Source organism: Balaenoptera ricei, chromosome 3 (assembly GCF_028023285.1).
Source record: "Balaenoptera ricei isolate mBalRic1 chromosome 3, mBalRic1.hap2, whole genome shotgun sequence".
Lineage (NCBI taxonomy): Eukaryota > Metazoa > Chordata > Mammalia > Artiodactyla > Balaenopteridae > Balaenoptera > Balaenoptera ricei.
The window spans coordinates 20,190,462-20,202,742 of NC_082641.1; positions in this window are offsets into that span (position 1 = coordinate 20,190,462).

Genomic DNA, 12,281 nt, shown 5'->3' on the forward strand with positions numbered 1-12,281 from the left:
TCTTTTTCTTCCTTGTCACATTTTTTTTCTTTTACACTTCTCCAAAAATTTGCCTTGTGGGTTTATATTTTGAGGTGGAGCAGGCCAATGAATATTGGATTTGCCTTAAAAAATGCATTGTTCTAGCAAACGTTTCCAATTTTTAAGCCCCAGTATAAGATAAATCTACCCTAGTTGAATTCTTTTTACATCAGCGATCTTTTTAAAGCGCAAATATAATCATATAAATCGTTGTTTCCAATGCCTTTAAGGTTATTCACACAGCTTTAAAATCCACATGTCTGTATCTCCAGCAGCAAACTCACTGAGGAGGAATACATAGGAAGTCTCCAAATCAAGAGAGGAGACAAAATACAAGGATGCTACAGAGCTTGAAGTTGCTGGTAGCTGTAAGTACAAAAACATTAAATACAGCCCATTTCCTGAATTACTGATGGTTAGATCTTTAACATACTTTTTGGGAGGGAGACCCAGTGTAACCCATAACATTCTTGCACCACATGGAATCAAACTGTATAGTAATAATATAAAGATAGCCAGAAAGTTTGAAAATATTTAAAAGTCACAAGACATACTTCTAAGTAGTAACCCATGAGTTAACGATATATTTCAGGAACATTAAAATGTATTTTGAACAAAATTAAAGTAAAAATAAAGCTTCTTAAAATTTTGGGGATGCAGCAGAAACTGCCTAGAGGAAATTTTATGCCACTAAATGCATACATTTAAGAAGAATAAAGGTCCATAATCAGTAAACTAAGCTTCCAAATTCAGCAACTAGTGAAGGAAGCATAATTTAAACCAAAAGCAAGAAGAAAAAAAGAAGAAAAAAATTAAAACAACAATCAATGGAATTGAAGATAGGAAAACAAAGGGAAATCAATGAAACCAAAGACTGGTTCTCAAAACTCCAGAAGATCAAAATTCATTTCTTTATATACCATAAAGATGTCAAGTTTCTCAAAATTGATCTATAAAGTCAATGTAATCCCAGCATCATTTTTACAAAAACTGAAATACTTTCATATTTATACAAAAAGGTCATGGCTCATCATTACCTTTCTGAAAAACAGGGTGAGAGCATGTTACTGGATGCAACTACACTAACTGAGACAGTAAGGCTTTAGCACAAGGATGGAAACAGTGACTAAGGGAACATAATGAAGACTTCAGAAACAAACCATGCATCTAGAAATAGTTCCTTATGACTGAGTTGCCTTAAAGGACAATGGGGAAAGAATAGTATTTTCAAAAACTTGTTCTGAATCATTGTATTCATGTTGTGAAAAAAAAGTCTTCCTCCCCAAATAAAATCAGTTGAACTGCATATAAAAATTAGATGTTAAGGAAATACATTATCTAGAGTCAATGCAGGAGAATACATCTCTGACTTTGGGCTTTGGGGTAAGAAAAGCTTTCTTAAATATGCACAAAAATCCTACTATTATTGAAAGAATGGATAAATTGACTGCATTATGATTAAAAACTTTGCTATATCAAAGTCTCTACTAAGAGAATGTATTGTAATAGGAAGGCACACAGTGAGAAATTATACTGGTAACGCATTTGTATCACCCCAGGGTCAAGTCTGAAAACTAGAACTACAATGATTTTTGCAGAGGCAATTTAATGTGGGGAATTTGGTTTAAAAAAAAAAAAAGGTTCTGGAGGCCTGAGCAAAAAGGAAGACAGGATACGGAGGTATGACAGTTGTTGTTACTCCAGGAAGCATCAACCACCTCCCCTGTGGCTTGGGCCACAATGGATGAGATAAGGGCTTAGAGACCCTAGAAGCATAGAAGGACATTTAAGGACCCAGACCTCTCTGAAGGGGTGGCTTTGTCATTTGCTGGAATGAAAGAAGGGGTCCTGCAAAGTTGTGAGCCAGTAGAGGAGGGTGCTAAGAAGAAGAAAAAAAATGGTGAGCAAACGAGACACAATCTCTGTCTTTTCAAAGAATTTACCATCTACTCAAAAAGACAGATATTATTCATGAAAAGTTGTCTTTAAAGAACTCCTTTATAAATAGTGTACATTGTATTTATGAGTTGGTGAGAACATTTTTTTTTTGGACGTGCCCGATTGGATGAGTTGTCCACAACTGAAAATAATATATCTGGAGTCCAGGAGAAAGTCTTCACTGGAGTCACACCCTATAGATTTTTGTTAGCTGCAACTGTGGGAGTGTATTTGCACACTCAGAAGGTAGGAGAGAATGAGAGCCAGCCTGGATCAGTGAGTATAAAGTTAGATAAGCCAACTAAGAGTAACCATAAAGATAGAAGGAGACTCAGGCACTTCCCTGGTGGTGCAGTGGATGAGACTCCACGCTCCCAGTGCAGGGGGTCTGGGTTCAATATCTGGTCGGGGAACTGGATCCCACGTGCATTCCACAACTAAGAGTTTGTATGACACAACTAAGGAGCCCGTGTGCCGCAACTAATGAGCCTGCCTGCCACAACTAAGACCCGGTGCAACCAAATAAATAAATAAATAAATAAATATTTTTTTAAAAAGATAGAAGGAGATTCAGAAATAAATCCAGGAAGAATGTGGACCAGTAATATAGGGGAGTGATAGAGATGAGATTTAAAAAGACCATGGAACTGACAATTTGGACATTAAGTGCTTTGTAGAAGACTGGTAGGCAGAACTGAGAGTATAAAAGTCAGATGTCAAATATGTTTAACAATTGTGACTAATCCCAAAAAGACATGGTTTAGAGTTTAAAATCATTTCCACCTCTTTACATTTACACTCATGTCCAGAAACATCTTGTGGAATGTTTGATTATTTTTTGACACATCCCTGTGGCTGTTCAATATGGGATTATCAAAAGTTTAAGTCCCAGTGTAAGAGCTAATCTGCTCTACATTTGTAGCTGCTTATTATCTTGGGCTCTCCCTTGCCCTTCCCAAATGTTATCAACTTAATGAAGCTGAGGACTTATCTTCCTGACTCACGTGTTCAAAACCTTGACATCATGCTTATAGTCGTATAAAAACCCTATGCCACCCTTTTCTAAGTCTGTACTGTAACAAGTCAAGGCATTTTATACAGTTCAGAGAATTTATCACTAAGCAAATAATATTGTTTTCTTCAAAATGCAACGTGCAGAATAAACAGAAATGGACATTGAGAACTGTAAAACTGGTTAAAAGACTACCTGCATGTGAATGAAAGATCATCCTTGTAGGTCAATTTTGAAAACACTGATAGAGCCAAACTCTGGTACATATATTAACATTTTACCCACTTTATTTCCTTCATAAGCTGTCATTTACTCATATAAACCACAGATATACTGGTCTGTTGGCTTTTATCCTGTAAAAAAAACTCAGCTTTCTAAAACTGGTCTTCAAAAATATACTGAAAATCAATTCAAACCTGAAAAACTCTCATCAAATACATGTATTTTGGAAATATTAAGCTGTCTAAAGGGTATGTCTCGCATCCTTTAGATTATGTAGTGAATAAGTCACAATGACCTTTTTTGTTTTGTTTTGTCGTTTTATTTTTTTAAATACCCTTCAGATGGAATTCTGTATTATTGTAACAGTAATTTCCTGGCTACATCATTCAAATGGATGAAGGGGAAGCAAATGGCTAAAGGCCATGTCTTAAACTAGCAAATAAAATAGTCTGTCAGCTGCCTAAATTATTTTCAAGTATTTTGGCACATCTCTATGTAAAAAATGGTCATGGTTCCAAGGGTTTTCTGCAGATAGAATCATTTGTCAAACTGTAACAAAACTGTTTTTCAGTTTTTATTAGAAAAGTTATGAAGCTGAACTACCAAAGTCACTCGCACTAATCTGTTGGTTAAAAAATACCTAGCGACGGCGAATGCTTTCATCTCTCTTTAAAGTGTAAGCATATGTGTATGCTCAAGAATGCATTTTAAGCACCGTTAATACCGATAAAGGATGGCACCGCAGCCATTATTCATGAGTGGTGGTTTCATTGATGCAGTCCCTCCGAACAACCCTCGTCAGCTCTGACTGTTCATGTGTCTCACAGAAATAGCTCAGAATGTCCATCCATCATCTGAATGATGGGTGGTAAAGTCTCCACTCTTTTTTCTCCTGCAGAACTAGTGTATTTCCATGGGCTGTGCTTTTTAAGCTCATTAATAGCAAAGATGTTGTACGGTTCACTCCAGTTCTTTCCGTGGGCTACTGCTCACATCACAGGAGGTAATAAAAGGCAGAAGGTAGAATATGGAAAGGGAATGGGACCCCTGGTGGTGGCGCTGGGGTTATTGCAGTAACAGACAACAATTTTGCATTATCATTAATAAGCCGAGGAATACACAAAGGGAGGAAGAATAGGATGAATAAACTTTTGGGAACAAACAGAATTCTCTCCCTCTCTCGATTTAGAGTACTGTACAGCTATGGCAAGTCCTCTGTGGCACAGAAATCATTGCAGGTGGGACATTATTTTCAGCACTCCAGACGAGATCGCTGCAATATGCTCTATTTGGAGTTCCCTTGGAAGACCTCCCAGAAGCCTCAGATAATGCAGACAGCAGCTGTTGGAGATCATTAGCATAAATAGATTTGGCTTAGCTGGAAGCCTAGGGCTTGGAACTAAGATATAAATCGGAGCTCAACTGTTAGCTGAAAAGCTCTGAAATTAAAAATAAATAAAATAATAAAAAAATTAAAATGTTTAGATCGTGCACTTTGCAGATAGAAGACTTAGGGGCCATAAGCTTTATCTTGTTCCTAAAATGAAAATTAGAATTCTTAGGTAAAGGTGGAAATTGTATGTAATGTTTTCAGTGAGATGGAGTATGCTTCCAAACTGGGAGCTTTCCTGTCATGTTTGTGTGTGTGTGTGTATATTACTAGATTTGAGTAAAATATGTATAGAAATTTGCAAATAATGGTAATTCAAAATCATTCTCACTGGAAAAAGATAAGTAATATTCTTATTTAAATTACACCAAAATTGATAATGCCTATATACTTAAAAATGAATGACCAAAGAACATTTTATACTTTAAATTTTTAAGGTTTTTAAGCAGATTATATGAAATGAATTGGTTTTACAGTAAAAATAATATTTTAAAAATTCTTTAAGGTTAAATATAAAATCCCTAAGACCTTTAGGCCATTGAGTGTTTGTATTAAATTAACAGAAACAAATATTTAAATACACTTAGTGCTGAGTGTGTGTCATTAAAGTGACTAACAACAGGAATTTAAGAGTGCAGACAAAACAGAGTATAACAATGTATCTACCCCTATTTTTGAAATAGCAGAGATAAGAAAAGGAAATGAACTTTGCATTATGAAATTTCTGAGCTTTGATTTGACATATTTATAATTATGTACAGTACAGAACACGAAGGCCCTCAGAATAGCTGCAACATCTATACTCAAAGTCTTCTCCTCTTTACAGCTTACCACTTTTTAAAATTGTAATTTTAGTAATCTATGTATTTCCCTAGATCATGAGTATTGTGTGAGCAAGCATTATTATTTTTTATCACTATATAATGGATCCCACCCATAAATAAAGGTAAGGAAATAAGCCTCAAAACTGAGATGTTATATTTATAAATCTAAGGAATAGAAAACTAAAAATGTCTCCAGAAATCTGAATTGAATTTATTTTTTCAGATTGAACAAAATTGTGAACAGTATTCCAGTCAAACCTATGTGAGTTATAAATTGAGGGACAGACTAGCAGTGAGAGGAACTAGTTAATAACTGAAATATTTATGATACTTATATTGTAATAAATCCTATGATAATTGTTTCTGACTCAATACCACCACCACCACCAATATAAAAACAAACAAAAGTGGACTAATATATTCATCATTAGGAATTGCCAAAAATAATATTTTGCTTGCATTGAAAGCCTCTGGGAAATTTTAATGATTGTTTTCCTTTCAAAAGTTCTTAAGGCCTTCACGTGGTCCTTATCTAAAAGCTCACTGCCATAAGGTAATATATATTAAGGGTAAAGAGATAGTTCAAGGAGCTATTAATTAATCACTATTTTAATGTTGGCACTTCAACAATTTTTGAAAAAAACATCTCTAGTCTGTTAAAATATAAATGTTTTTATTTCTAGTTCCCCAAGTATTAAGTGATATTCCAACCAATTTAACCTGCCTTAAAAAGTAAAATATTTTTCATATTAAGAATTAAATATCTTAATTTTGTTATGACCAACATGAGTCTCAATTACATTTTTTGTTCAAAGTTTACTACACGTTTCAAGATTTTTTGTTTTTGTTTTTGTTTTTTTTTTTGGTGTTGTGGTTAATATATTCCAACTATGCCTCATGTGATTATGTACTAAAGTATTCATATTTAATATTGTATGTATGGGTCTTTTTACATTTTTAATGTTAAAGACCAACTAATCTTACATTAAACCTATGGAAAGAATTTTGTTTTTCAAGCATTGTTTCTTTTCTTAAAACAATATACTTTGGGTCAAAGAAAAGTCTAAATTATGAGCATTTAAAAAAGAAAAATTACAATGTTGTAATAAAGTCACTCTGCAGAAATCATTAAAAGCTCCAAATAAATTTCCAGAAGTATTCCAGAAGACACAATTATGTATATTGTTTTGAGGTTGATGAACGGGGACAAATCTGAACAATTGAGGACAATGTATTTCTCTACAAACCTCTAGATTATGGAGGCTAGTTTGTTCATAAGTATTAAAAATAATAGATAACAAGAAAGAGGTATTTTGTACAAGATGTGAAACAACTGGTTCCATAGAGGATCCTTTTGCCTAGAATACACTAGCAAAATAGTTAATAACTGAATATGAGTACAATTTCTTATTGTGCCAAATACTTCTGTTTTAGTTTTATGTGTGGAGATGTTTCCTCCCTCTTTAATAAGACCTTTTTTAATAAGACAAGAATTTTTTATTTATAAAGCCATGCAAATTAGGCTTAGCATGAAAACTAGTCTCTGGGAAAGCAGGGCTCTTAAAGAAAATCAAAATTATGACTGCTAAGACTCTGTGTGGGACGTCTTGGACCATGTCTGCTCACCAGTGTTAGTAAGTAAGGGAAAATATTGTGAACATCTGTTGACTGACAAAATCTGAAGATTATAAGAATATTTGAATCTATTTTCCAACAAATATTTAATGAATAAGTCAAGATAAGTTCCTTAGGAGGATATTCTTATTTTTTAAAAATCAGATTCCAATTTGTAAAAACTGGTATGTGCTCTTTTCCCAAGATAGTAGGCTATCTGCAACAAATCTGCTTTTTCACTGATTTAACGTCACTAATTTAACAAGCTGTAGGATTGTGAAATCCCGAGGAAGCTTATTTGCTAAGCTTCAACATTTTACTAATAGGGCAAACTTCATTTAGCATCCCACTGTGTAGTTATGCCGTAGAAGTTGTAGAATTGCTAGGAACTGTAAAGTAAAGGGACAAGTCGCATATGAGTTTCACTTTTTGTACCAGTCAGAGATAAACTTGCATATTTATTTAGCCATGTATTCCTAATATAGCAAGTTGGGCATACTAGATATAACTAGTAAATTGGACCTATTATATATGCAAGCATACACACACATAATTATATTATAATAGCAATTCCAAAAAGCAAAATTTTGTATTTTGTATTTTGTATTTGTATGGAAATATGTTAATATAAATGTTTCAGACATTACATGAAATTTCTAAAAATCTTGTATGTTCTGGTATAATGTTATAAGTAATAATCCTAGTTATTACTTTAAAATGTATATCTCAGAAATAACTAATTTTCTTGTCAACTGCATTATTATGAACTTTCATCAAATCTTTAACCGTGGTCATTTTTAAGTCTTTTGTCATTTACAGACAGTTCTGGGTGTACTCTGATGATTTTGCAAATATGTTCCTATAAAAGGGTTTCATCTTCAAGAAATTCATGGAAAAGACTCTGACAAGTACAGGTTTCTGGTAACTGACTGTACTGCTGAACTGAATGAATAAGCATTTTCAGAACTCTAATGAAAAACTGATGAACTCATAAAAGTGCTAACAAAAGATCAAGATGAAAAAAAAATTAATTACATGGGACTGAGTGAACTGATGAGGATGAGTATAATTTTTGTGACTTTCTGTCTGAATTAAAAAAAAAAAAAAATCCCACAAGGACTCAGAGGCAAAGAATATACAAATCAATTTTCACTGCAAAGTAAAGGAGCTGTTACAGTGGAGGATTACTGGACTGAATGTCAATATTATTTCATAGTATGAGTGTGTTTCATGTTTGGTAATTGCAATCATTGTTGCTTTTGTTGTGGTCATCCATGTACAATGCTTGGTGTCAGTCTATTTATCTCTTGTAAAAATAAAATACAGTGTGTGTGTGTGAAAAAAAAATAAAAAAATAAAAATCTGAAAAAAAAAAAAAATTTTGTTTCATTCCCTGATGGGAGGAATCATTGAGACCTTTGTAGAGATTTATATAAATTGGGCCCTCTTCCAAGTAGCCAGGACTTAAGTATTTGTGTTTTATTAGTCAGGATAGCCTGGATACAAGGCTGCATGTGAATCTTCCACTCAAACCAGTATTTTCCTGCTTGTATTATCTGTGTCTTGATTCTCTCTTTGTTGCAAGACTTTGAGCAAGTTCTCTTACCTTTCTAATTTGTTGTTCATAACATATGAAATGAACACAGCATAAATTACCTGACACATTGCAGATTACAGTAATAATTGCTTTGGAGATGAGAGAGGGACATTTTAAAAAATACAGTCTTCTGATTTCTATAAAGAGGTTTGTCTTTAAAAATCTCTGGTCCCGAGGAGCTTCAAGATAGGGGAAGAGTAGGACGTGGATATCACCTTTCTCCCCATAAGTACATCAGAAATACATCTACATGTGGAACAGCTCCTACAGAACACCTACTGAACGCTGGCAAAAGACCTCAGACTTCCCAAAAGGCAAGAAACTCCCCACATACCAGGCTAGCACAAAAGAAAAAAGAAAAAACAGAGACAAAAGAATAGGGATGGGACCTGCACCAGTGGGAGGGAGCTGTGAAGGAGGAGAGGTTTCCACACACTAGGAAGCCCCTCCGCAGGCAGAGACTGCGGGTGTTGGAGGGGGGAAGCTTCGTTGCCACGGAGGAGAGTGCAGCAACAGGAGTGTGGAGGGCAAAGCGGAGAGATTCCCGCAAGGAGGACCGGTGCCGACCAGCACTCACCAGCCCAAGAGGCTTGTCTCCAGGAGCTGTGTGAACAAAGAAGAGAAAGGGAAATCCCTCCCAGCAGCCTCAGGAGCAGAGGATTAAATCTCCACAATCAACTTGATGTACCCTGCATCTGTAGAATACCTGAAGAGACAATGAATCATCCCAAATTGAGGAGGTGGACTTTGGGAGCAATGATATACATATTTTTTCCCCTTTTTCTCTTTTTCTCAGTGTGTATGTGTATGCTTCTGTGTGTGATTTTTGTCGGTATAGCTTTGCTTTTACCATTTGTCCTAGGGTTCTGTCTGTGCCTTTTTTTTTTTTTTTAGTATACTTTTTAGTGCTTATTATCAGTGGTGGATTTGTTTTTTGGTTTTGTTGCTCTCTTCTTTCTTGCTTTCTTTTCATTACTTTTTTATAATTTATTTTTAATAATTCTTTTTTATTTTAATAACTTTATTTTATCTTCTTCTTTCTTTCTTTCTTTTTTTCCTCTCTTTTATTCTGAGCCGTGTGATGACAGGATCTTTGTGCTCCAGGCATCAGGGCTGTGCCTCTGAGGTGGGAGAGCCAAGTTCAGGACATTGGTCCACAAGAGACCTCCCAGCTCCACATAATATCAAATGGCGAAAATCTCCCAGAGATCTCCATCTCAACGCCAAGACCCAGCTCCACTCAACAACAAGCAAGATCCAGTGCTGGACACCCTTGTCAAACAACTAGCAACACAGGAACACAACCCCACCCATTAGCAGAGAGCCTGCCTAAAATCATAATAAGGTCACAGACACCCCAAAACACACCACCAGACATGGACCTGGCCACGAGAAAGACAAGATCCAGCCTCATCCACCAGATCACAGGCACTAGTCCCCTGCACCAGGAAACCTACACAACCCACTGAACCAACTTTAGCCACTGGGGGCAGACACCAAAAACAACAGGAACTATGAACCTGCAGCCTGCGAAAAGGAGACCCCAAATACAGGAAGTTAAGCAAAATGAGAAGACAAAGAAACACACAGCAGATGAAGGAGCAAGGTAAAAACCCACCAGACTTAACAAATGAAGAGGAAATAGGCAGTCTACCTGAAAAAGAATTCAGAATAATGATAGTAAAGATGATCAAAAATCTTGGAAATAGAATGGAGAAAATACAAGAAACGTTTAACGAGGACCTAGAGGAAATAAAGAGCAAACAAACTGTGATGAAAAACACAATAACTGACATTAAAAAATCTCTAGAAGGGATCAATAGCAGAATAACTGAGGCAGAAGAACGGATAAGTGACCTGGAAGATAAAATAATGGAAATAACTACTGCAGAGCAGAATAAAGAAAAAAAATGAAAAGAATTGAGGACACTCTCAGAGACCTCTGGGACAACATTAAACACACCAATATTCGAATTATAGGGGTCCCAGAAGAAGAAGAGTAAAAGAAAGGGACTGAGAAAATATTTGAAGAGATTATAGTTGAAAACTTCCCAAATATGGGAAAGGAAATAGTCAATCAAGTCCCGGAAGCACAGAGAGTCCCAGGATAAATTTTTCTCCAGGATAAATCCAAGGAGAAACACGCCAAGACACATATTAATCAAACTATTAAAAATTAAATACAAAGAAAAAATATTAAAAACAGCAAGGGAAAAACAACAAGTAAAACATAAGGGAATCCCCATGAGGTTAACAGCTGATATTTCAGCAGAAACTCTGCAAGCCATAAGTGAGTGGCAGGACATATTTAAAGTAATGAAGGGGAAAAACCTACAACCAAGATTACTATACCCAGCAAGGATCTCATTCAGATTTGACGGAGAAATTAAAACCTTTACAGACAAGCAAAAGCTAAGAGAACTCAGCACACCAAACCAGCTTTACAACAAATGCTAAAGGAACTTCTCTAGGCAGGAAACACAACAGAAGGAAAAGACCTACAATACCACACCCAAGAAAACTAAGAAAATGGTAATAGGGACATACATATTGATAATCACCTTAAATTTAAGTGGATTAAATGCTGCAAACAAAAGACATAGACTGGATGAATGGATACAAAAACAAGACTCATATATATGCTGTGTATAAGAGACCCACATCAGACCTAGGGACACATACAGACTGAAAGTGAGGGGATGGAAAAAGATATTCCATGCAAAAGGAAATCAAAAGAAAGCTGGAGTAGCAATTCTCATATCAGACAAAACAGACTTTAAAACAAAAACTATTACAAGAGACAAAGAAGGACACTACATAATGATCAAAGGATCAATCCAAGAAGAACATATAACAATTGTAAATATTTATGCACCCAACATAGGAGCACCCCAATACATAAGGCAAATACTAACAGCCATAAAATGGGAAATCGACTGTAACACAAACATAGTAGAGGACTTTAACACCCCACTTTAACTAATGGACAGATCATCCAAAATGAAAATAAATAAGGAAACACAAGCTTTAAATGATACATTAAACAAAATGGACTTAATTGATATTTATAGGACATTCCATCCAAAAACAACAGAATACACATTCTTCTCAAGTGCTCATGGAACATTCTCCAGGATAGATCATATCTTGGGTCACAAATCCAGCCTTGGTAAATTTAAGAAAATTGAAATCGTATTAAGTATCTTTTCCGACCACAATGTTATGAGACTAGATATCAATTACAGGAAAAAAAATATAAAAATATACAAACACATGGAGGCTAAACAATACACTACTTAATAACCAAGAGATCACTGAAGAAATCAAAGAGGAAGTCAAAAAATACCTAGAAACAAATGACAATGAAAACACGACGACCCAAAACCTATGGAATGCAGCAAAAGCGGTTCTAAGAGGGAAGTTTATAGCAATACAATCCTACCTTAAGAAACAAGAAACATCTCAAATAAACAACCTAACATTACACCTAAAGCAATTAGAGAAAGAAGAACAAAAAACCCCCAAAGTTAGCGGAAGAAATCATAAAGATCAGATCAGAAATAAATGAAAAAGAAATGATAACAAAGATCAATAAAACTGAAAGCTGCTTCTTTGAGAAGATAAATGAAATTGATAAACCATTAGACAAACTCATCAAGAAAA